Raw genomic sequence first — 26,579 nt, forward strand, 5'->3', positions numbered from 1 at the left:
AAAAAAATTATGCTATTCATACATTTTTAGCATTTTTTCTATTTATGTGTTGTATAAATTCATTTAGGCACAGAATCAGCATGGATGTGTGCACACACAAACATTAGTGATTCTATTACTTTATGTAACAAATATTTATAGACCTTACTATGGAATTAAAAGAATGGATTTGCCAGGGGTGGGGGGCACAATGGGAAAATTATTTAAGCTCATTGAGCCTCATTTTTCTGGAATAAGCAATATGTAGGGGATTGTGAAGCACTAAGATTCTGCTTAAACAAATTAACATGCACATAGAATTTTATAGAATAAACAAAGTATTCACCACTGCCATTTTACCTCTTGGCTTCTCACAATTTCTTGAGGTGGAGACATTTATTTTCACTTTATAATAGATAAAATAAAGCTTGTATAGCAACAGGAAGATGAAATAAGAATTTAAACTTAGATCTTCATCCTTTTTTTATACTATACATCTACCAAGCACTAAAATGTTTCCTTATCCTGTCATCTGGATCCTGACAGAAGGTCGTGGAGGGTTAAAATAGAGATAGGTAAATGGAGGTATGCTTAAATGGTGCTTAATGAATTGACTATTTGAGGTATACAGTGTGGTTAAGGGAGACCACAGGAATGATGAAGCACCCAGAAGCTTGAAAGAGCAAGAAAGACAACCATTAGATCTGAAGGGACAAAGGAGGAAAGCAGTCACAGGGACTCAGCAAAAACCTTTAGCTATAAAGAGGACCATCCTACATCACATGAGGCCCTCAATAAGAGAATGACCACTACCAATTGGTGTTTTCGTCCCATTAAAGAGTTCTTGCTTGTGGATCTCATTGACCAAACCCAATTGAGGCCAGAAAGCAAAGAAACTTGGCTTATTCTGTCTATTGAGGTCATGGACTAAGGGTGGAGAAGGACAGGAAGAGTTGACCTGAAAAGTCAAACAGAGACTATCTAGCCAATCACTTCTACAGATGGAGAAGCTACTTGGACACATCTGTATTGGAAAGAAATTTATAATACTGAAAGGCAGCCTTGAGGTGTAATTAAAAATGGAGTTGAGTCAGTCAGTGATAAACCATTTCCTAGGCAAAGGGTTTTCCCATATTGTTCAGAGACAGCTGGATGCCAAATAGAACACTTCTGAATGTGAGCAGGTGTGTGATCCTGGTGAGGATAAGGATATGAGTCAAGAAAAACAACTAAATAAAAGAAAATGATGAAGGAGGAGAGCTAAGGGATTGAAGCAGAGTTTGGAAGCATGATGTGGAAAAGACAGATGAGTGGTTACTGCCATCATGATAGAATGACTGCTGAAGGGAAGACCTAGTCAATAATCAATGCCAACAAGTTTTCTTTCATTGCTATTCAAAGCTTTGTGGAAAAATAAGTCTGTATCTGTTAACCATAATGGGGCATCTGGCTTTTTAAACAGTAATGAATTCTGAGTGGATGAACTGAATGATAGAGGTGGGCAAAAATTCTATATTACCCACATTGGCTTTTCTCTTTTACTCTAATACAGCCTAAATTCCACTTTCATGAGGATATGATGAGATCAAAGATCTTGTTTTAAAAAGCAGAGGGGTGCCTGGATGGTTCAGTTGGCTCAGGTCATGATCCTGGGGTCCTGGAATAGGTGTTGGCCTCCCTGCTTCTCCTTCTCCCTCTGCCCCTCTTCACCCACTCGTTCTCTCTCTATCTCAAATAAATAAATAAAATCTTTTTTTTTAAAGCAGAAACAAACTCATAAATTCAGAGAACAGACTGTTGGTTGCCAGAGGGGAGGGGGATGGAAGGATAGGCAAAATGAGTGAAGAGGAGTGGGAAGTACAGGTTCCCAGTTATGGAAGGATTAAGTCACAGAGATGAAAGGTACAGCATAGGGAATATAGTCAGTAGTATTGTAACAGCCTTGTATGGTGACAGATGGTAGCTGCCCGTGTGGCAAGCATAACATAAGGTATATACTTGTCAAGCCACTGTGTTGTACACCTAAAACCAGTGTAGCATTATGTGTCAACTATACTTCAATTAGGAAAAAAAAAAAAACAGTGAGGGCAAAATGTCATTTCCTTTCCTCCTAGCAAAAAATTCTTGTTAGTGAAAGACAGAGAAAAAGAAAGAAAGAGAAACTGAAAGAGATGGAGAGGATCCTTTAGCTAAACTCTGGGGATTATAAAGATGAGGACAAGCTTTGACTCAGTTGCACACCACCAGACTACAAGCTGAAAATCTGACAGCAGTTACATGATCAAACATTTAAGCACTTTCAGAACAGAATCAATTGAAACTAAGCCAGTATTTTAATTCAGGCTGGGGCTAGTTCTGAGTCCTTCGGCCTTTGTCTTTAAAAACTAACCACCTTCTTATACCTCTTTCTTACATCAAAAAAAATCTTCCTATATTCTTGCAAGTTGCTCTGTGTTAGTTCAAATGTTATTCAAAACATTTACCTGAAAAAAAACAAAAAACAAAACATTTACCTGTTAAAATGACGGTAATTTTGTCAGCCATTGCAAATCCCTCAAATTAACTAACACACATCATACCTTCTCAGGAACACTGATGGGCATCCTCCCAGTAAGTGATCCTGGTGGCTTTACTTGTGGTTGCAATCCTCTTCTTCCTCCTCCTTCCCTTGTTTGTTTTCTTTTCTTGAGGTTAAACTCTCAGAAGGTAAAATTTCAAGAGTTTAGTTTGACCAAAGAACTTTACTTCTAGTGTTGATGTCTTCAGCCATCTTCTGAAAAGAGGAAAGTGTTTTGAATCATGATGTACTCAGAAGAACTATGCATGGAAGAGTTAGAAAGGAAATGCTGAAAACAAACCCCATTTCCCAGTTTGGTTAGTGGTTTGTTGAATGATCTTAGCCTCTGCAAGGCAGACTTTAGGATCCATAAGTAAAATTCAGCCTTTAGGCACATTTGCTTAATATAATAGTGTTTTAAAAGAATTTCTACTAACTCAGTTACTCTAAATCTTGTCAGCTTTATATCAAACCTTCATTTCCAGCTTTTCCTGATAGGCTGGCTGAATTGGCAAAAGTAGGCCAGCATTCCTGATATGGAAACCCTAGAAGAGATTTAGGTTAATGCTGTACTTTCTAAATGAGGTGCATATACTCTATTATTATAGTCCCAACTCTTCCATGTTACTGGTCTTATTCTTCTCAGGTTCAATTATATTTACTGCCTGATACTTGATGGCAATTGATTTTGTCAAGAGTGATTAATCTGTTACAATGTGTGGTGTGTGGTGTATCATAATCACATACTTATATTATGGACATACTCATACTTCTAGGGAATCCATATAGGGTTCTGCATAGAGAATCCACAGGAGAATTCTTTAAAATTTCATTAAAACCTAAGTAAACAAATTGTAGTGTTGCCCAACAATCTAAATGACCTACACAGGAAAATGCAGACATAGTGACCTAAATTATTGTTGTTGTTTTTTAATTTTAATTTTTGCTCACACTTGTTTGGTTCAATGTAACACTGAAGTCATCTGAACATGGCGTTCCCTTTGAAATCAATGTATGATCCAAAGACAGATGAATTTATGGTGAAGCAGGCCAGTTTTTCCCTGTGTAAGCAGTATTACCAAATATTGCTTTCTGTTCCCAAATAATTGCTACCCAATTAAGCATCAGGCTGACAATAGCCATTTGGCTGTCATTTGCTATCCAGAATCATCTGGCACTGTGTTTGTTCATTGTGTCTGGGTGTTCCTGTCACCCTGACATCAAGGCCAGCCCTAAAGTTGCACAATGCAAATTGAGGAAGTAAAAGAACCTCTACTTAAATTAATCCATTCAGATTTCTCCTTAACAATTCTGGTTATTTGTCAGGATTTTCCATGGCCAGGATCTCTTTGCTTTGACTTTACCACTGGCGAGGATTGTATGACTGCCCTGTAAAAGAAATTTAGTTTTTCTATCAATATCTGCCGTATAGGCTGTCAAGAGTTTTTAATTTTTTTTATTCCATGGGCCCATGCCATTGGTTAAAGTCTATATAACTATCTCAGAATATTTTTTTTAAATGAATAAAATAAAGTACACAGAGTTACAAAGGAAACAATTTTATTGAAATATAGTCATCAAGATATTAAAATGTGATATATATGCTTATTTATGAATTCATTGAATATAAGCATTTTAAATATATTATCATTAGCATCATAGTTTCACGGTCTGGGTGAACTTAAATGATATTCAAAGATATTTGCAACAACCTTCCTATAGTATAACAGAATCAAGGGTCCTCTTGATATGCACTTTGCTGCCTATGTTAATAGTTGAAGAATATGCTTAAATTTCAGTTAGACTCTAGTGAAAATAAAGTTGTAATTTTTTTCTATTCAGATCCCTAGAACCCTTGAATTCTTTTCACAGACACTTTGGAGGTCTACAGAATCTAGGTTAAGAATAGTCCAGTCTAGGCTCATGCTATAGAAATTAAACACCTCTGCTATACCAGTTCACTTTGGTGGTAATAGAAGATGGCTGGGGGATAATTTTGGAAAACAGCTCAATCTACCGAGCCATTCAAGGGATTAAACTTATATTAGGTATATTAAACTATATTACTAAACTATAATGCAGAGCATCATGTTATCTATTTAAGCAAAGACAAAAAACTACTTAAACTTACCATTTCCCAGTTAGTTGATGGATCTTCCTTCCACTGAGCTAGCTAGTGTCTTAGTCTCAAAGAAATAGTCAGAAGCCTGCTTTTCTAAATAGGACTCCCTAATGGACTTAAGGAATAAGTGTAGACCTAGGGACAGAATGAACAAGGCTCCATCTGTCCAGCAAGCAGTCCGCACGTATTCACAAATGGATGACACATTGTTGTGATATTGATGTGCATCAGTGCTCTTTGCCTGATTTGGGAAACAAGTAATTCCAGAAAGGAACTGTAGTTGGTCATTTGCTCTAGCATTGGTTCCCTAACAGAGAGCCGCCATCTGTGAGCTTTCTCATGCCTGAGCTACTACTTGACAAATCATGACAGACATGGGATGAGGTGAAGAGACAGACAGAACCCTGGTAGAAGAGCAGTAATTTTTATTATGCTTATGCCCATACAAATAAATTGTACACTATTTAAGAGCCCATGGAAGAATTAGAAACTTACCCTTTATGGAAAAGAGGAAACCTAAATAGGTGTTTTTGAATAAGATCCTCTTAAACAACATTTTTAGAACAGTTATTCACCATATTGCAGCATTCAATAAATGTTTATTTTTTTTTCAATAATAACAACAACTTGTTAAAATGCTGTCCAACCAATCTGAAAGCTGAGCAGAGGAGGAAGGGGATGCTTGTCATTGCCTTCTCTCCTTTCCAGCCACCACAAATATTATGCTCTTGCTATTTTGTTTAACTTGGGCCTAATTCACTTCATAGAGTAACAGGGAGGGAGAGTTGGGTCCATTAAGAATAAACTTCAAAAACCCTCTGGCTTTGGTGCTTTCTTGTGTTATTCTACCCCAAACCCAGAGGATATGAAAGATGGGAAGATTAGCAAGGGTTTTGCCCTGGCTGTTCTTTTGCTGAATGGCTTCAGAAATGCCAATTGAAATAATTATCAAGCCATTATGATGATTTGCATTAAAAATGGTAACTTAAGCAAGCAGTCCCGGTGCTTGGAGGAGGGCAGTTGGGGGGTAGCATATAATGTTATAAAAGGCCCATTGAAGCCATACTAGCTTTCTGGCTTTAGGAGGATTACTGCACAGTAGTTCACAAAAAGGTTATTCTTCAAGCTCTATTTATACTCACAGTACTTACAGTGCATGCTCCCAGCGCACCCATTCCTGGTATTGATTTGTGCCTGTGCCCAAATTATCATCTGGCACAGACAAGGCAACGGCTTCTGGAGATGATGATGCAATGCTTGGAACAGGGCAGAACAAAGAAAGGGTCTCTTATCAACACTTCCTTTTGCTGCTTAAGTGAAAATACCAGAGTATTGGTACCATTTCCCACTCCCTGCCGCCCCCCCCCCCAACTGTCTCATTAAAGCCAATGGCTTACCCTTCAGAGTCTACTTAAAAGTACAAGTCAGGATATTATGGGGTCTAATTCTCATCAAACTCACCACTTTCCTCAGTGAGGGAAGTGGTTACCCTTATAAAAAATGTCATCTTCGTTTTGTAAATATCACAGACTCTAAAGGGTCTGGTGGGGGAGGGGGGACATAGAGTCTTATAACTGCCAACATGTAGACGGCAGTTCTGAAAGTTAGAGGGGGAAGGTGTTACAGTCCATATTCAGGACCGTGTAGCCCCCGAAGCCATCTCACAGGTGATAGGGTTCAAAACTGGCTACGGTAAAATATTATACCTTGGAATATTGAGTATTTTAAGCTGAAGGAATCTGAGAGATGGCATGTGCAGAAACAACTTTCTGACCTTCCCTGAAGCAGGTCCTAAAACCCTCATGTAAGAAGTACCCTCCCTCTACCCAGAGGAAAGAGGCTTCCTTCTCTCTGAAGAATAAGGGACACAGAGAGGAATCAGAATGAACAGGCCTTGCTAAGCTTCCCTGTTTACTACACTTAACTCACACTCTTTGCCCTGTACTATCTCTTCCAGCTTTCCACTCTTCTTCAAACCTACCGTAAAAGCATAGGTTTAATCATTTCTTCGTGTCTTCATTTCTTTATGAAGCCTCCCGTGTCATGTAAAACCTATATTAAATAAATTTGTGTGTTTTGATCTTATTAATCTGCCTTTGTCAGTTTAATTCTCAGACTGAGCCAGATACCTTACAAAGGTCAAGAACTTTCTCCTCCCCTACACAAGCCATGCTTTAAACATTTGCTGAAGGTGATCAAAGTTACACCATAGGGCAGTTTTACCAAATCATTACCACGGAGTTCTCAAGCTTCAGGTGCCCCAATTTGCCCAAGGAAGTGGATAACAATCCGGACTTGTGCACTCCATCCCCACATAATCTGATTCAACACATCTGTTCAGGACCCAGGAATCTGTACTTTTATTAAAGCATCAGAGTGCTTGTGGTACAGGTGGAAGAATGAATACCACCTTAAGAGTTAGCTGGAATACAATAACTTTTTAATCTTTCATGACAAACCAACAGAAAAATGTACAAATTGTAAAAGTACAGCTTAGTGAATTCTCACAAAACAAACAAACTCATCTGCTATCTAGCAACCTTACAAAGAAGGAGAATATTAAGAGCACCTCAGAAGTCCACTTCATGCTCCTTTCTAGCCACTGCTCCCACCAAGGGTATCCTGACTTCTAATACCATAGATTCCTTTGACCTGTTTCAGAACTTTACATAAATGGAGCCATAAAAGACTTTTTAACATCTTCTTTTGTTCAACATCACATTTGTGAGGTTTATCCATAAGATGAGTGTAGTTATAATTTATCACTTCTTGTCTTAAAAAAAAAAGATATTTTCTTAACATTTGCTTTTTGGTAGGCTGGTCTCATAGGTGCGAGCACTTCAGAGCTTTTTAAATTATTATTTTTAAATTTTTTGATATTGTTATTTTTTCTTCTAGTGAAGTCATTTAGCAGACCCCAGGTGCTGAATATTTAGTAGACCCCCTTGATATAACTCAAGTTGAATTTTTAGGCATTTATTGTTTGCTTTATTAAGTCTTCTGCTGAAACAAATACTTAAAACATGAAGTAGCGTAGAATAGACTTAAGGAAATAGGTGAGCATGAAGGAAATGTCGGTGTTTAAATGGTTGTTTTTGTTGGGCCGAGGGGACTGGGGAGTCCGAGGGAAACCTCTAAAATGGCTGATGGAAGGCCAACATTCAGTACACCTACCCACCCCCTTCTCCTTTCAAGTAAAGTAATAATCCCCAAATTTAGCAGGTTTAGGAAACCTGTGACCCTTGTTGCCCTAGCCAACTGGAAAAAACAAGACTCAGAAGAAGACTGAAACCTGAAAACACCACCAAATAAGGAAACCTCACCCCATATCTCCTTACCAACCCTCCCACCAAAAACTCCTTATAAACCTCCTATAACCTGCCCGGGCACGCCTCCCCCCCACTTGCCCCCCGCCCCCGACTTCCCCGCTGTCTCCCTCCCCTGTGGGCCCCGGAACCTCGCCGAGAGCGTGTCCCATTAAAAACCTGTTTCGCCCAACTTTTGCCTGGCTCTCTCTATTTCATTTCACTACCGATCGGATTAAACCTGACAGTTTTTAAGTTCATACATGAGATTGCTCTATGGAAAGTGTCTCTTCATGGAGATCAAATTCTGAGAAGCTTTGGATAGCAGTTCTCAAAAGATAGGGACTGCTCCTGGGCCCTAGAGCACCATGTGTGTGCTCTAACATATGACTTAGACTTATGAGTTTCATTCCCTGAAAACAAGATGATCCAGGGATGATCTGCTATATAAGCCCCAGCTTACCATTTTATGTGACAATTTCTCCTCTAATACAGAACCCTTTTCTAGCAATTTAGGTGTATTTGATAACCATACTAATGCTTGAGGTGCCAGTTGTGCTGAGCAGCTTCTCCAAGTGCCCATAGGGCCTCTGAACTGTAGTACATGCTGTGGCACATCCTGATTCTGGGTGCAATGTTCTTTAGGTAGATTTTCCTATGAAATTTCTGAGAATGGACTGGGAGTTCCCATTAATCAAGTGCTTGGTTCTCCTCATCACTGTTTTTTTGTTTGAAAGTATATTATAAACCAGATCCCCCTATCTAATATTTTATAATTAGTTTTGGTATTAAGGCCTTCCAGGGTAGTACACACAGGTTGAAAGAGAGGAAGATGAAAAAGGTCTAATGATCAAAATCATAATTCCAAGATCATACATACTAGAATACATGGTAAGTGGATCATTTTATATTATTATGAAATTTATGTTCAGTTAGAAATATGTTATATACCAGATAGACCTTAAGTTTCTTAGATGTTTTTCAGCCCTTTTCTGGATGGTGATGTCTAATATCCATTCAGTAATTGCACCAAAACACTGAAGATGAGCCAGTGTGCCTTGTGAATACATGTACATGTCGGGTGTGCCTAGTGAATACATGTACATGTTGGGTGCCAAGGACAGATCCCCTTGTCAGACTCAAATGATATTTTTCTCCAATGGTTTGGGCTTTCATGATGATCCTCTGTCATAGTCCACATTCTCCCAGGAACAGTCTTGAGCCAAATGATTTATTTAATGAAGAGCTTCCAGGAGAAACCAGTAAGGGTTTAAGGGGAAAAGAACAGGGAAGGAGAAGAAGCCAAACTACTGCTTGATATTTCAGACACAGCCTAAGACTCCAGGGAACTCTGGAGAGTAAACAACATCTCAAGTACTTCTGTTTTCTGATCCAGTGAGGCAATCCCATTGCCCATGGGTAGTCACTTGATCAAGCAGCAAAAACTGGGAAATAGATTTATAGAACTGGTCAAAGAAATGCAAGTGAATTTGAACAGGATACCAAATTACCTACTACATAATTTTATCATGATCATAGTATCTCAATAATTTCACCAGGATACCAGAGAGCAGAAATTCATTTCAGAATTCATAGAAAACATGAATGAGTCCGCCATGTTGTAGTCAAATACATCAAAAGGAAAGCTAATATTACAGGGAATCTGCCATATACTGTAGCATGGCATGCCATGGCATTTCTTGGAATTAAATTACAATAAAAGGATCTGAATATTAGAAGAAGAACAAATCTATCAGAAAGAGGAAGGAAGAAAGATTTTAGCCAAATAGGGCAGATAAGAACTCTAGTGGTGAAGTTTCTCTTACTTCAGTGCTTTTGTTGGATCTTCAATTCTTGAAGAACTGAAAAACATATGAATAGAACTGAATGTATCCTGGTGCCATTCCTGTTTTCACCTCAGTTCTTCTCCATAACTCGTCAGTTGGTCTCACCTGGTGGTGCAGTTTGAGTTGCAAGTAGGAGCCTTGGATAGGCTACTTCTCCCTGACCTTGATATGTTCACCAATAGCAAGGAGATAACAGAACCTAATTCCCAGGAATTATGTTATAATTAGATGAGTAAGAAAGTGCATAGCAAAATATTTGTTTTATGATCAATATCAATAAGATACTGATTATTAATATTAGTAAAAGTGTCAAAAACCTTAATTTATGTGGCCACTCCTCTAGTTACCATCCTAGATAATAAAGCACACCATCACTTAGTGATGGGAAATAATCCTTTTATTATGCTCATGCATTCTGTGGGTTAGGAGTTCAGACAGCACAGAAGGGATGGCTTTTCTCTGCTCTGTAGTATCAGAGACCTCAGCTATGAACATGAGCTTGCTTGAAATGATTTAAGAACTGGGGCAGGAATCTTCTGGAGGCAACTTCACTCTCATCTATCTGGCAGTAGATGCCGCCTGTTACCTGAAATGTCAGTTAGAACAAATCACCTAGTCTCTGCATGTGGTCTGGACTCCCTCAGCATTGGGAGTTCAGGGCAGTCAGACTTCCTACAGGGAATGCAGGCCTCCAAAGGAGCATATCCAGGCTAAGTAGGCTTAAGGGGGCTCACCTTTGTGATGAAGCCTATCAAGTCATATGTAGTCACATATAGCTCACTGTTACTAGTGAGCCACAGACTCACCTAGATTAAATGGAAGGGGACATACACCCTACCTCTCAAAAGAAGATATGTCAAATTATATAAAGCTATTATTTTTTAACCACCAGAGCCATGATAAACTAAAAGATATTCATAGTTTTCTATCGTTGTGCCTCTATGAAGAATGCTTATTGTATAATTTTAGGCTATACCTCAATGTTTTCTAACAATCCAAGGCCATCAAAGGAATTCAATGAATGGCATACAGACTCAGTATCCTGGCAGACAATTTGACTCCTATATAGTTCTTGGTATTCAAATATAAACTTGGCCACAGGGCACTTTACTCCCTAAGAGTATCTTGCCTAACTTACAGAATTTTAGCTTTTTCCACTAATTTACAGCAGGAAAATGTCTATACCACATGGAAGTGCTAAGTAAAAAATGTGCTTTAAAAATCCTATTTCCCTGGATATTTAAAAAAAGATTTTATTTATTCATTTATTTGAGAACAGGGGAAAGAGTAGAGAGAGAGAGACAAGCAGACTCTGCACTGAGCATGGAGGCCGACTCGGGTAGGGTTTGATCCCAGGACCAGAGATCACAACCTGAGATTACACCAAGAGTCCAACACTTAACTGACTGAGCCACCCAGGTGCCCTTCCCTGAACATTTTTGTGAAAAAGAATAAAAACTAGATTTTTAGCATTTTACACATTATATATCATGGAAAAAAATACTTTCTGATAACATTGCAATAGTTGCTCCTTGAAAAACCAATGCATGTCAAATAGATCTAAAAAGTTGTGAAACTAAATTAAACAAAGCTAAATTGGATTGTCCATTGCAAGCCATTCACAATCTTTACTTTGGTAATGGCACCATGAAACTCCCAAGTGGCAGATATAGTTGCCAGCTTGTTTCAAATTTACTTAAGAATATGCGGGGCTATTATCTACCAGAATACACTTTGTGAAGTAAGAGATGAGATAGTTGATATGGATCATAAAGGAGTTGACCAAAGGAGCAAGTAGCAAGTAGCAAAGCTGTGTCATTAGCACCCCCACAGCTAATGACAAGGCTACTAATTGTGTAGCAGGTTACCTGGTTGGTAAGGCTGACACAATGGGAAGCTTCCTGTGGTATTTTAAGTGCATTCGTGGTGTATGCTAGTGTATGCTTTCACACTTCTTACTGGCAACTGACTCTACTGACTTACTAAAGTCAATAGGACTTAAAAAATAAAGAGATGAAGTCCATTTTGCATCATTTAGCTCCCTGTTGGTTTTTACCCTGTGTGGTCTATTTTTATGTTTCCTGGGTTTCATCTTCTTTTCATTCCTTTTCTTTTCCAACATATTAATAAGAATGAGTAGCAAGGTAACTAAGATAGTACAACACTTAGGAACAGTTGGAAATTCAGCTACTAAACAATATTCATCATATTATAGATGACAAACAAGCACACTGGCTATTGAACACCAGTCAAAACCAAATAAAACAGTGGATTCCTAGGAGAAAAACAAGTTCACATTCATAATTTGATAAGAATGCTTTACAATTAAACTGCATAAACATAAAGGTTGAGAATAGTGCTCAGGAAAAAAATGGATGACTGTTCTGGTTTCTTTTTTTTTTTTTTCATTTCTATTTTACACAACTATGTCTTGGCCAATTTATTGTGGGGTATGTATGTGTGTGTGTATAACTCACAGTGCAAATTAAAAGTAGAAAGCAAAATTATTTAATTAAATACTAGTCCAATCATAGCATTCCAGGACTTGAAGAGATCTTAGTGGACAGCAAAAATGACCCAAGTCTTCACCCCTCCTTATAATCATGTTTTTATCATGGAATCTTTTAGGCTCCTTCCAACTCAAATCTGGTGACTGCCATGTGACTTGATTTGACCACTGAGATGTTAACAAGTATGACATAAGCAGAGTCTGGAAAAACACTTGTTAAACTAGGATTACTTTCTCTCTCTCTCTCTTTTGCCTCTGTCATCACCCTGAGAACATGCCCAGGCTAGTCTGCTCAAGGATGAGAGACATGAGGGGCAGACCTGAGTCATCTCAGTCCCCTCAGCCAAAACCAGCCTAGACTAGCTGACAGCCAGTGATCCCCAGGCCCAAGTGCCCCCAAGCCAAGATCAGCAGTGCTGCCTAACTGTCTTTCTGTGTGTTAGTGCCTCATACCACTGAGGCTTTGTGTGGTAACTTATTCCTCATTACTAATGTAATAGATAACTGATATATCAGAATATTTTTAAAAAATCTAACCACCTTATTTTACACAGACTTAGTCAATTAAGTAAATTTTCTTTGAAGATTGGAATCCACATTCCAGGTCTTTGTCTAAATACCTGTGCTGTTATCAACAAGTCACAAACTTTTCATGTTTTATTTTGTCTTCCTCTGCAAAACCAGGTACCTTCTTTATTTATCTTTGATTGGTCCTCTAAAGCATTGTTATGGTAAATTTTGACTAGCTAGAAAACTTTGGTAAAAAGTTAGTTGTGAAAAGCCTGGGAATATTTGGGGGCAAAAAAATTATTGTTTGGTATAGAATGTATTCTTAGCAGCAAATAAATAAATGAACAACTGCTAGTCAAATTTTCCAGATCAATAGGTGACTTTAAGAGAGGCTGTTATTAGCATATAGATAGCTGAAGTTTTACCATATAAGAATAAAAGAAGAAAATAGACAGCCAAGCCACCTGGAAGATTATTTTATTGTAGAGAAATAGGGAAGAATATGGAAGGAATGGCAGCACATGTAAATATCACCTTCTTGAGAGAATTAACACTGATGGAAACACCTATAAAAGTGAGGGTTGTGTGGAATGCAAATTACAATAAACACTACTTTGTTATGATTTAAATAACAGATTTAAATAAAAGAATTCTTTTATAAGATGAAACAGTTACAATTTTAACAGTAGAGTTAAGGTGTCTGGCATGCACACTAAATTATATCCTTCCACTGATACTTTATGCCCAGTGACACCACATTGGTACAATCTTAATACTTAAAATATATAGATTTATATATATATATATATATATAAACTTATATATATATTCCTATGAAGCTTGCTTTTCTATATATATATATATATATATATATATATATATATATTCCTATGAAACTTGCCTTTTATACTTAAAATACAGCTTAGAGACATTTGCATCAGAATATATAAATCTACTTCATTCTTTTTAACTGTTGACCAGTATTTTGTAGTAAGAATCTACCATTCTTTCATTTGTTCATTACTAAGGAGCATTTTATTAAACATCTGTTAGGTGCCACATATGGTTCTAGATGCTAGGAATACAAAAACAAGTATTTCATCTCCAAGAGTTTATTTTGGGGGGGAATGGGAGACAGATAATAAGCAAATACTCAGTATAATTTCTGACAATGATAATTGTTAATGAAGCTATGAAAGCTGGGCCAGGAACCAACAGGTATGTGAAAAGATGCAACATTACTAATCATCAGTGAATGTAATTCAAAACCACAATGAAGTATCACCTCACACTTGTTAGAATGACTGTTCTCTAAAATACAAGAAATAATAAGTGCTGGCAAGGATGTGGAGAAAAGAATCCCCACACATAGTTGGTAGGAATGTGAACTGCTATAGCCACTATGGAAAACAGTATGGAAGCTCCCCAAAAAAGTGAAAATAGAAGTACAATATTATTTAGCAATTCTACTTCTGTGTATTTTTGAAGAAAATGAAAACATGAATTGAAAAATATCTGTACTCCCATGCTCATTGCAGCTTTATTTTCAGTAGCCAAGATATAGAAACAACCTAAGTGTTCATTAACAGATGAATAAAGAAAATGCAATATATATGTATATTGTATATGCTATATATATATATATATATGAATATTATCTAGCCATAAAAAAGAATGAAATCTTGCCATTTGTGACAATGTGGTTGATGGACCTCAGAGGCATTATGCTAAGTAAAATAAGTTAGAGAAAAACAAATATCATGTGATCTCACTTATATGTGGAATCTTAAAAAACAACAGAAGCATGCTAATGGAAGCAGAGAACAGATGGGTAGTTGCCAGAGGTAGGGGGTGAAGGCATGCATGGGTAGAAAAAAAGCCAAAAGGTACAAGCTTCCAGCTATAAAAATCATGGGGATACAATGTACAGCATGGCAACTATAGTTAATAAAACTGTATTTACAAGTTACTGAGAGTCGTTCTTAAAAGTTCTCATCCAAGAAAAAAAGTTTAACTATGTATTGTGACAGAGGTTAACTAGACTTATTGTGGTCATCATTTTGCAACATTTACAAATATTGAGTCATGTTGTACACTTTAAACTAATACAATGTTGTATGTTGGTGATACTTCAAAAATAACAACAACAACAAATAAAGGGTGGGCCAGGGAATAGGAGTCTTACAGGGTTTGTGGGGATATTTGGAAAAGGGGCATAGGAGTGGCTCTATGAGGATGACATTTGAACAAAGATATGAATGATGTAGGTCCTTGGGTGGCTCAGTTGGTTGAATATCCAAATCTTAGTTTCAGCTCAGGTCATGATCTCAGGGTAAGTGGGATCGAGCCCCACATTAGGCTCCCTGTTCAGCATGGAGTCTGCTTGTCCCTCTCCCTCTGCTCCTCCCCAACCCCCTTCTCTCTTTCTAAATAAATAAATAAATAAATAAATAAATAAATAAATAAATAAATCTTTTTTAAAAAAGGATTTAAATGATGTAATGGAGAGTGAGATGTAACTATCTCAGGGCAAGCATTGCTGACAGTGGGGATGATCCTTCTGAGCTCCCCATGCACTAAGTGCTGTGTATTAGTTTCTGTTACCCTCACTATGTTCCCCCGGTGGAAGAGGTCCCACCCTTAGTCTCAGCATTGGGATCCTCTCTTTTCAAATGAGGAAATAGAAGCTTAGCCAGGGTGCCAGCCTGGCACAGCATGTGAGTGGTTGAGCTGACATTGAAACCCAGCAGCCTCATCCCACTTCAGTGCTCTTAACCATCACTCTATACTGCCTGCAGCTCTAAGTGAGATCCAGCCTGGCTTGGTCCAGCCAGTGTGTCTGGACCACAGTTAGCAACAGGGACTCCCCCCAAGAAGGAAAATTCTTTTAATTTATAAAAATCACCTGAAACACTTACTTCCACTTTGTACTTCACTCCCCTGTTCTTGACCCATAATGATTCCATGCTGACAGACTGGCCGCCCTCCTTGACAGAATTCAAAAGAGCTATTTTATTTTAAAGAAATTGACCTTTCCTCAGCATCCCAGGATCCCTGTCAGTGTATTAAATGTGGTGGGTAGGATTTAAACCACTGGGTGGTACGTTAGGTGATAAGATGCTTATTGTTCTGCATCACCCAACTTCCTCTTCTCAGAAGAAGATCTATAAATGGATTGATTCTTGACTATATTTAAATCTTGTTGATAGGAAGATATTAGTAGAGCTTCAGTAGTCCTTGATCTCAAGCATTGCTGGTACATTTGCAAGTGGCCAATGCTGAAAATGCAAGCTTCCAAATCCCCAGATACTGTTAAGAAGCAGTGCCTCTCTCAGAAGATCCAACAAAGACTACGATACTTTTTATTATTCATTCCTATGGGATGAGTCTGCACGAGGTTCAGGGGAGAAAAAAAAAGACATTTTGCTAGTGTGTGAGCCACTATCCAGGAGACAAGAACCATTCCATCACTAAGTCATTTAGGACCCCTGTTCAGAATCAGGGCATCATAGGTTGGAATCATAATGTGCCAAATGACCTCACCAGGACCTCTGCAGGGAGTGGCATTCCTTCTTCTAATGTTAGTGCAGTTTCAAGCTTTTATAGGAAGAGAATTATTTTCCCTAAAAACATGATAAAAATCTCTTCTGATAGTCAGCATTTCCGTGACAAATTCCTTCCAGAATGCTCTGCCTTCCTCATTTTTTAGACCCCTACTGGTTTACTCTCTTAAATAATTTTGCTTCCACTCTCTTTAGGACAAGTATATTACAAAAATACCTCACTTCACTGTATTAAGCAACGTTGCAATACATATTTTTGAAAGTCCTTTTTTGTATCAGTGGAAATGGTTCTCTAGGTTGGATTGCCAGAGAGAAATGGATGGGTCAATGGGTTTGCATATTATTTTAATAATGCCAAATTCCCTTCGATAAATACTTGACTGACTTGACTGACTTCTAGTCATTCTACCATTATATATTACTTATTTCCTCAGACAGTGACTGAAAATATGCAAAAAATTATTGCTGAATATTAGTGCAGTTAAAAATTTTTCATAAGCATATTAACTATTTATAGTTCTCCTGTAAATTGCTTGTACATATTTTGCTGAGTTATTATTTAGAGTTTAATAGAACTCTTCCATGAAACCAGTTAGGCATTACACTTTTATTAGAAAATAATTGAATGTATTTTAATTTCTTATATCATTATTAATATACCAATATTTTCTATATCTTCTGAAGACAACCTTATTTTTTATATTTTCCTAGAAAAACCATTGATAATTGGACATTTATTTGGTATTAATCAACTAATAGGAATCCTGGGTATGACACCTTAAATCAATAGGCTGTGCTAAAATTATAGCTTTAAGAATGTGCTGCTCTGTGTGAAGAGGATCTACTTACACGCAACTGTTAAAATTTTTGAAGTCGGTCTCAATCTTTCTATGTTCCTAGATTTTTTTACTCTTACAAAAGAAACAAAGCAAAACAAAACACAAAACAAAGAACAATTTCCTGTTTCTAAATAAAAGGGGGGGGGGGGCTTTAAAAGACATTTGGACATCAAATAGCCCTTACAAAACATTTTGATGAGTTAAGTGTAAACGATTCTGAACCATATGGATTAAATTTCCCCAGGAATCACTTGGGTTTAAAAATTGAGAGAAAAACACTCAACAAAGCTAGGTTTGGTGTTTGCCAACTCTGAGGCATTTGGTAAATAGTTCAAGACAAATGACAAATCCCAAATTGGCCCTCCCTTAATCAGAGGATGTGTACAAGCCCCTTTATAAGCTTTTCTCTGCCTTATCTCCTCCTGTAGCAGAGGCAAGTGTCCCAGACTTCTCTAATTCTAGATGTTATGTCTAGAATTATGTCTGGCTCTGAAAGATATTGTTTAATAACAATAAAGATTAATTAGATAAAATTTATAAAGTTTCTTTTTTTTTAATTTTTATTTATTTATGATAGTCACACAGAGAGAGAGAGAGAGGCAGAGATACAGGCAGAGGGAGAAGCAGGCTCCATGCACCGGGAGCCCGACGTGGGATTCGATCCCGGGTCTCCAGGATCGCGCCCTGGGCCAAAGGCAGGCGCCAAACCGCTGCGCCACCCAGGGATCCCCATAGATAAAATTTATAATAACAAGTCTTATTACTTTTTATAGAACAGTGTTCAGGGTCATCTTTTGCCACCAAACCATCACTATATTTCTTAAGTATAATTAAATGCTCTGGGCTGAAATTTTACTAATGTCAGTGAAATACAAACTACATACCATATGATTTCTTGCAACAGTTCTAAAGTTGATTGAAAAGTTTTGAGAGATTTTTTGCCACCTAGATCTAAATTTCATTGACTTGAACATATGTCCAGCTTCAGCCCTGGATCACTTATTTGGACACTTTTCATTATACTTTGTAGAGAAGTGAAAGGAGCATAAACAAAGCCTCTTCCATCTGCATAGACTCTTCCAGGCTAACGTGTTAGTATTAGAACTCAAGACATAAGATGTACACAAGACTTGGTATGTTCAGGATATTCTTGGAAAGTAATTTAGCATACAAGATGGGACTCTGTGAAATAAGGCGGGATTACACTTAATTAATTTTTATTTTAAGGGATGTAAGAGTGGGCCTATAACAGATCCAAAAGCAGATGTCTTCAGGGTTAGTCAGTAGAGATCCCCAAGCAGAAATATTAGAGGGTGATTATTTGTATTAAAATAGTTTTTCTTCAGAAAGTGAACCAATTCACATGAGCATTTACTCCAAATATATTTTATAAATGATATATTTCATAAATATTTTAGAGAAACTGCTACTGGTTTTTATAGTATTTTTTCCTGCTTCAGATTCATCATGTCTAAAACAAAATCCCTTATATTTGCATCCAAATCAGTACCACTTCTTCCTTCTAAACCATTTTCCTCCTCCAAGGTTCATGGACAGTGGAAAGGACACAGAATCAAAGCACTGGGTTTGTGTCCTGGTTTTGACCATTTTTGTTCTGCACCCTTGGACAAAGGATGACTTCTCTGATTCGCATTTTCTACTTCTGAAAAATAAAAAAACAGAAGCAATAAGTACAGCCTAAAAAGTGAAACACAGATGTTATCCTCATGCTTATGTTTATCCTCCAATTCTGATAATAACATTCCCATTCTCCAGTGGCCTAGACTTCAATCATTGTCTTTTTTTTCTTTTTGAATTTGCATCCTTCCCCTCCTTCAGGCCATAGTAGGTTGCTATGGTTACCTCTTCTCAATTCATCCTGCATACCACTTCAAGATATATATATATATATATATATATATATATATATATATTATATATATATATATATATAATATACATATATATTATATATATTATATAAAGATTTTATTTATTTATTCATGAGAGACACAGAGAGAGAGGCACAGACACAGGCAGAGGGAGAAGCAGGCTCCATGCAGGGAGCCCAACATGGGACTTGATCCCAGGTCTCCAGGATCACGCCCTGGGCCGAAGGCGGTGCTAAACCGCTAAGCCATCCAGGCTGCCGGACAACCTCAAGAAATAGATATATCTTTCTGAAGCATAATCTTGGAGGAGGAAGACACCCACTTTTAAACCTTTCTTGATTGATTCCCTGTGACTTCAAATCCTATAGCCTGATAATCTTGATCAGAGATGGGATGAATAGATTTGTTTCTGGGATACCTAAAAATATTAAAGCTTCTAGATACTGAAACTTGAACAATATATTTACTAAGTTCATATTTATAAAATAAGAATAAGGGGTTTCTAAATGTTTTCCAAAGAATAAAGTAATAGAAATTTGGAGCAGTGGCAAATGTTTTAACTGCTGAAAAATCTTTACCAATTATCAGAACATCATATGATATGTGTATTATTATTTTAAATTCTGGGTATAAGTTACTGAGCATTGCTTCCACGGAGTTTACAATGTAGAAGACTGAAAGACATTAATCCAACAAGCATGTGAGTAAATGCAAATTATAATTGAGATAGGTAACATCAGTATGTGAAAGATATTCACTGGGGAATTTGATGTAGTCAGGGAGATCAGACAAGTCTTAGAACAAGTAATGACTGAGGTAAGGAATATAACAATGGCAGAAACTAAACAATACACTGGGGTTGGGAATGAGAGGTGAGAGTAAAGCATCCCAGACAGAAGGAAAAGCAGGCACAAAGGCCCTGTGGTGATCAGAATGGGAAGTTGGAGGAACCATAGAAAGTTAACTGTAGCTAGAGCACAGAGTGACATAAACTGTGTTTGAAAAAAAAGGCTGTAGAAGTAATCTGGAGCTTATTTCAGTTAAGATTCAATTCTAGGTAACAGAAGCTTAAAAAGAAGACACTTATAAAATGGACTTTAGTCAATAGCCAGAATTTCTGGAAGGCAGGGAGCCAAAACTGAATGCCACATAGTCAAGAGAGACTCAGTTATTCCCCAGGGGAAATTTCATAGAAGAAATCCCATGTCTTTCACCAATTGCTCAATATCCATCCAGCCAGCTGAATGGATAAAGCTGGTCCATCCCCTTGTGTAGCAGAAGAACTGCACAACCTTACAACATTCCTGTGTATCTTCAAATACCACGAGGAAGGATGTGCTTCGCTGGAGCCAACTACAGATTCTATAAACCAATACCATGAGGACATGGAGAATTGTTGGTTGGGAATTCTACCTACCTTAGGAAGGCAGGATTGACAAAAGGAAGAATAATTACAACGCAAAGAGAGGAGATGTTCAAAAGGCTTAAGACATTAAAAAAATGACAGATGTCAGAGAGATGAGGTCTAGCTGGAGATATATATTTGTGAATCACTGATGTCATCATTATAATTAAAGCTGAGGAGGTGGATGATGATAGACGGTGAGATCATAGATGGGAGATGGGAGAAAATCCGTCTGTAGACATTCAACAAGCACTGTCTTAGGTGCTGTGAGTAATTGGCTCATAGCCAAGCTTGAGATACCACTTCCAAGTAGGTAATTATGACCCAGTATAACAAAGCTACAATCAAGTCTTGTATAGAATACTGTGGAATAATGGAGGGCAATGGCTCAGGCAGGGGGCACTCATGTAAGAAAGGAAACTCAAGAGAACCAAAATGTCTGTCCTTCCTTATTCATTTTTTCCCACTTCCATCTCAAGGTCAGCCATGGACTGTTGATTTGGCACTTCACTGTCCAAAATTATGCTTATTATTTGTTTGTTTGCTTGCTTCACATCTATTTGTTCCTTTTTCTGCACTCATCATCACTATCAGCTATCCAGGTCATTGTGCAAGTTGAAATCTGGAAGTCCCGCTTGGCGTCCCTTTGTTACACCTCACATCCAATCAATCAACAGGGATTTTAAATTCCATCACAGAAGTATTTCCTAAATTGAGCATCTCCCCTAAGTAATCAAATCTTTCTTTCCTCTAATGCAAGGGTCCACCAACTTTTTTCTGTAAAGGGCCAAATAGAAAATATTTTCAGCTTTGTGAGGCGTAGGTTCTTGCCATAAGTACTCGACTCTGTAGTTGTGTTGTGAAAGCAGGCACAACAACCTATTTAAAAAAGGGGGGGTGGTATTTAATAAAGCTGTTTTTCAAGTTTGCTGACCCCTGCTGACTCTAAAAGAACACCAGAGTCATTGTCTTAAAAACAAATCAATTCACATGACTTGGTTGTTCCCCATTTCCTGCAAAAGAAAATCTACATGCCTTGCCTCTTGAGAAGAGCCTTATGCTTTTTTCCTAAACTATTCTGCTTTCATCTCCTGCCTTCTTACTGTATCCAGTTGTATCTATCATTTGTATGTTTCTGAGCCTTCATACATGCTGTTTCAGCCTTCCTCTTGTTTTCTTGGCAAATCCTATTCCTATTTCTACCTCAAATATGAGTGCTAGCTCTCTTAGTAGTGTTCCCTCTTATTCTCTTCCAGGATTCTATACTCTGCCCTACCATAGCTTTGTTATAATAATTGTGGTTATATGTTTGGAAGCTGTTTCTCACACTTGACTGAGCTATTCACTCACAGCATTTAATGCAATGCTTGTCAAATGTCTACCAAAGGAATAAATGATAAATACAAAACATTAAATGAAGGAATAAATATGAGAGTAGTCAGAAAGGGGAGAAAAGGTACTTATTTTAAAAATTGGGGTAGCATAAAATAAGTAGGAGAGACAGATTTTATTCTCACAATCATTCTATAAGATTAGCAATAATAAGCTATGTTTGTAAGCTCAGTTTCCAAGTTTAAATAATGAAACAAACATGTAGAGAAATATGGAGATTTCTCTGATTTCAGGAATTGAGAATAGTGCTCAAATTTTGGAATCGTACAGTGCTTATTTTGCTCTGCCTACTTTGGTGCACAGCTATAATTCTGCCTAGGAACTTCCTATTTTAAAAGAGTGCTATTGAGGTAACAAAGCCTTAAATCATAGAAAGAAATCTGGAGTGCTGGAAATTCTAGCACTATGGATAAGACAATTTGCAAAGAAGGGTCCATCTCAGACTTCCCTTGGAATCATCTCAAGCAGATAATTCTGAGTGAGCTGTGCTTAGTGGTCTTTGAGAAGGATCATGTGAGGCTATCATTCATCCTTCCTCCTCTGGTAATAGCAAACCTTAACCTGCTCTAGGTGAGGGAGCACTGACAATGTAAGAGAATGCATGCTACAAGCCAGAACAATTTGATGTTCAATAGTGATGAGAAGACGTATTTGTGGGCCATCATACTCATCTCTGTAATCCTCGGGCACCTCCATGTCTCCTGGTCTGACACCAGGTTAGGGCATCCCACAGTTGTCAGTACTCCCAAACTACTAGGAAAGAAGACAGAAGGAGAAATTGAGATTTAGCAGTATATTATCAAATGGTAATGTATCTGCACAATTTAAATCAAATGCCTCTGGGCTTGAGCACCTAGGGCAGTTTCTTTCAAAGGATTTGTTTTAGGACTATCTTTTCTCTCATACAAAATACAGTGAGTCATTGGACACTATCGATGGCCCATCCAGTATCCCCTCAGAGGGCTTGTGCTGTTCTTTTTTTTTTTTTTTAAGATTTTATTTATTTATTCATGAGACACACAGAGAAGACAGATAGAGAAGCAGGCTCCCCGTGGGGAGCCTGATGCAGGACCAATTGCAGGACCCCAAGATCACACCCTGAGCCAAAGGCAAATGCTCAACCACTGAGCCACCCAGGTGTCCTCTGTACCGTTCTTCTAGTGATTGTCCAAATCACCTGCTAAAGGCTCATAGTTTGCCTCTTTAGAGGATTGTCCTCAGCTGAGCAGTAGCCACTTTGCAGGGGAGATTATATGCATGACTCCTCTGCCCCCCTTACTTCAAGTGGGGCCAACTCCAAGGGTCAGTTGACACTCCAGAGCTCCCTGTGGGATGAAGCTGAAGCCAGACTTCATGTTAGATTCTTTGCTCAGTTCCCTTCCCTCCCTTTCCCCTCAGGATGCTTCTTCTTCTTCTTCTTTTATTTTTTTTAAAGATTTTATTTATTTGTTCATGACAGACACAGAGTGAGAGAGAGGCAGAGACACAGGCAGAGGGAGAAGCAGACTCCAGGCATGCCCGACGCGGGACTCTATCCCAGGTTTCCAGGATCAGGCCCTGGGCTGAAGGTGGCGCTAAACCACTGGGCCACTGGGCTGCCCTGAGGATGCTTCTTTAATGAATCAGATGCACCTGAATTTCAGTCTTAGGCTCCTCCACGTCTAGAAGTCCAGACCCAGGAAAGTTGTGGGTAAAGTGGGGAATCCTATGAGAGAAAATGGAAGATCATAAGGAGAACCTAGTCAATAGAAAAATTTATGAGGAACTGCAGGTATCACATAAAGAAATGAAATCATTTATGTCTTTAAGCACATTTATCAATATTAAGTGCTATTAAGTGCTAATTATTTGGACCTTAAAATAAAACATTGGATTTCTAAAATTACTATATCAAAATGCAGCATGCACACACACAGCTAAAGGAATCATGATGATTTAGAATATTCTGGAACTCTCTCTCCTTCCCTTTTTTCCTCTTATTTTAAAACTTTCAAGAGCAGAGCACTGGCTACTCCCAAAAGAGGCAGAATCTCCTTGACTCAATTTTATCCTCCTAGGAATTTTAAAGTACTCAAGCTATCTGGCTTCTTATTAATTATAAAATCTTGCAGTCATGAAATAATTCTTAAAGGACCCGGTTTATCTTTTTGCATGGAAAGAGTCCCTGTAATTAAAAAGAAACCATTTCTGTCAAAACTTTGAGTCTACTCAGGACTAATGGAGTTTCTTTGTTTCTCTACAAAATCTTTCACCCTCAGACCAGCTGCTAAAGTTGAACGCCACAAATGACTCTTTCAAAGTGATTCTGAAAAGCGATTCTGATTCCATATGCTGGAATCCAAATTTCTCCCACTTTACACACAAGATCAGAGCTCCACATCTTAATAGCCATACAACTCCATAAAGAATTATCCTTGATTTCTCTGATAGATCATCACAGCAGAAGGAACTAAGAAAGGCTCCATGAAAGCATTCCACCTGTATTGCTGGCAGATGACTTATAAATGTCACACAGACACGGGCCTACTACTGGCTCATAGAAGAAGCATTAAATAAACGGCTGAACATCTGCTGGTAAATACACAGCAAACAAAAAATGCAATCCAGTGCCAAACATGTGCACAGTGTGGGCCTCATCTCTGCTCATAAACCAAGCAATGTGTTCTGCTAATCATTAGCAGAGTTATTGATTTTAGATGTGTATCACACAGCTATAATTTTGTCAGAGAGTAGACCACATAAGTTGTTCTTTTTCTGGTTGTTTCATTTTGTCTTATTCCAAGAGTCCGTAAATTGACGACCGGGACAAAAATTATAATTGACATCATCTGTGGGAAATATTTCATAAAACAACAGGCCCAGATGTAGGATTAAAGCCATGTGGTAGTAAAATACCCCACTGAAAAAGGGCCAGGTTCCATGATTTCTTACGAAAACAGATGTGCTTGTACTCCCCTCTGCTTGTTTTTCAATGCTTTTTTTTTTTTACTCCAAATAATTCCTCCCCCCGAACTTTTTTTCCCCTCTCTCTTTGCGATTGCACTGGAGAGAGTTCATAAATGGATTACAGATGCAGGCTTGTACTTCAAGATCCTAACTGTCACACTCTCTGAAATAAAAGAAATGAAACATTTGGGGAAATTATATTGAACTGTGGTAAAGGTAATGAAGATTATACAAACATGTCTGCTTGTCATTTATCTAGCATCCTTGGGCATGAACATGTGATCTCTTGGACAATGCAAACTGCCAACTAGGGAGTAAGATATATGTCCAAGATGCATCTAGAGAAGTGACTGGGAAGTTTCCACCTTTGGGGTTTAGATGAGCTGGTTGAACCACACATATACTTTCTCTCTTCCTTGAGATGAGAATTCTGGATAAAGGGAGGATATAGAAAAATAAGAATCCATCATACCTGAGCCTCTACTGGTTCAGGTTCCTTTAACTACGTTATTGCTCTATAGTTTCCCCTTTGGAAATGTCAGGAACCACAGGAGTGGGATCCTGTGGCACAAACATGGGCTATATTGTTTGAAGACTGATCTGTAAGTGCTGTAAAGAACTGCACACAACCAAGTTTCTGCCAAAGAACTCAGTGTCATATGGAATCCATTATAGTATCACTGATTATAATTAATTAACTCAGCATTTATACTGCATCTCAGCCTTGACCTCTAGTAATGTGCCAAGATGGCGTAGTGTTAGGAGGCCATAGCACAGTACAGAGGAAACTAAATTTTCGTCATTACTGCTCAGATTTCAACAGAATATCTTCACTTTCTAGCTCTCCCTTTTCAGCCTCTCAAATACCAAAGCAAACAAAAAGTACATAAAGTTGTTTAGAGCCAAGAGAGACTGAGTCCAATTTTCCTGTATTATTTCTTTAGTCCATCTCCTTGGGGTTGAATGAAGACTAGAACTCAAAGTACTAGTTGGACTCCAGAAGACCAAAGCTGAATAATAACTCAGCATCATTTTTAGCATCTTCTCTTCTGCCACTTCCTCACACACCCAGCTCACTACCACAGTAGCATTTGGGTTCTAAGTTTTTTGGGTGAAATGCTGCTAGACACCTCTGAGTTTGTGCTGAAAGCAAATTTTTTAATTCCTTGATTTTATTGTGAGACAATATGTATAATATTTAAAAGCCATTTATATGTCAGTCTAAGCATTTTAAAGTAGGCAATTCAGTGGCATTAATTAAATATATTCACAATGTTGTACAAGTCCATCACCACTATCTAAAATTTGCCACCATCTCGAACAGAAACTCTCTACCCATTAAAGCCATAACTTCCCATTTCCCACTCTTTTCATCTTCTAGTAACCTGTAGTCTACTTTCTGTCTCTATGAATTTGCCTATTTTAGATGCTTCACGTAAATGATTTTTTTTCTGGTTTATTTCACTTAGCATAGCTCATCCAAGTTGCAGCATGGATCAGAGTTCAGTTCTTCTTATATCTGAATAATATTCCATTATAGTTATACACATATTTTTAATTCATTTAACTACTGATGAACACTTGAACCCTTTTTTGGTTATCTTGAATAATGCTACAATAAACATTGACACACAGGTAACTGTTTCAGTTCCTGTTTTCTTTTTCTTTTTTAAGATTTTATATATTTATTTGACAGAGAGAGAGCACAAACAG

Source organism: Vulpes vulpes, chromosome 14, assembly GCF_048418805.1.
Source record: "Vulpes vulpes isolate BD-2025 chromosome 14, VulVul3, whole genome shotgun sequence".
Lineage (NCBI taxonomy): Eukaryota > Metazoa > Chordata > Mammalia > Carnivora > Canidae > Vulpes > Vulpes vulpes.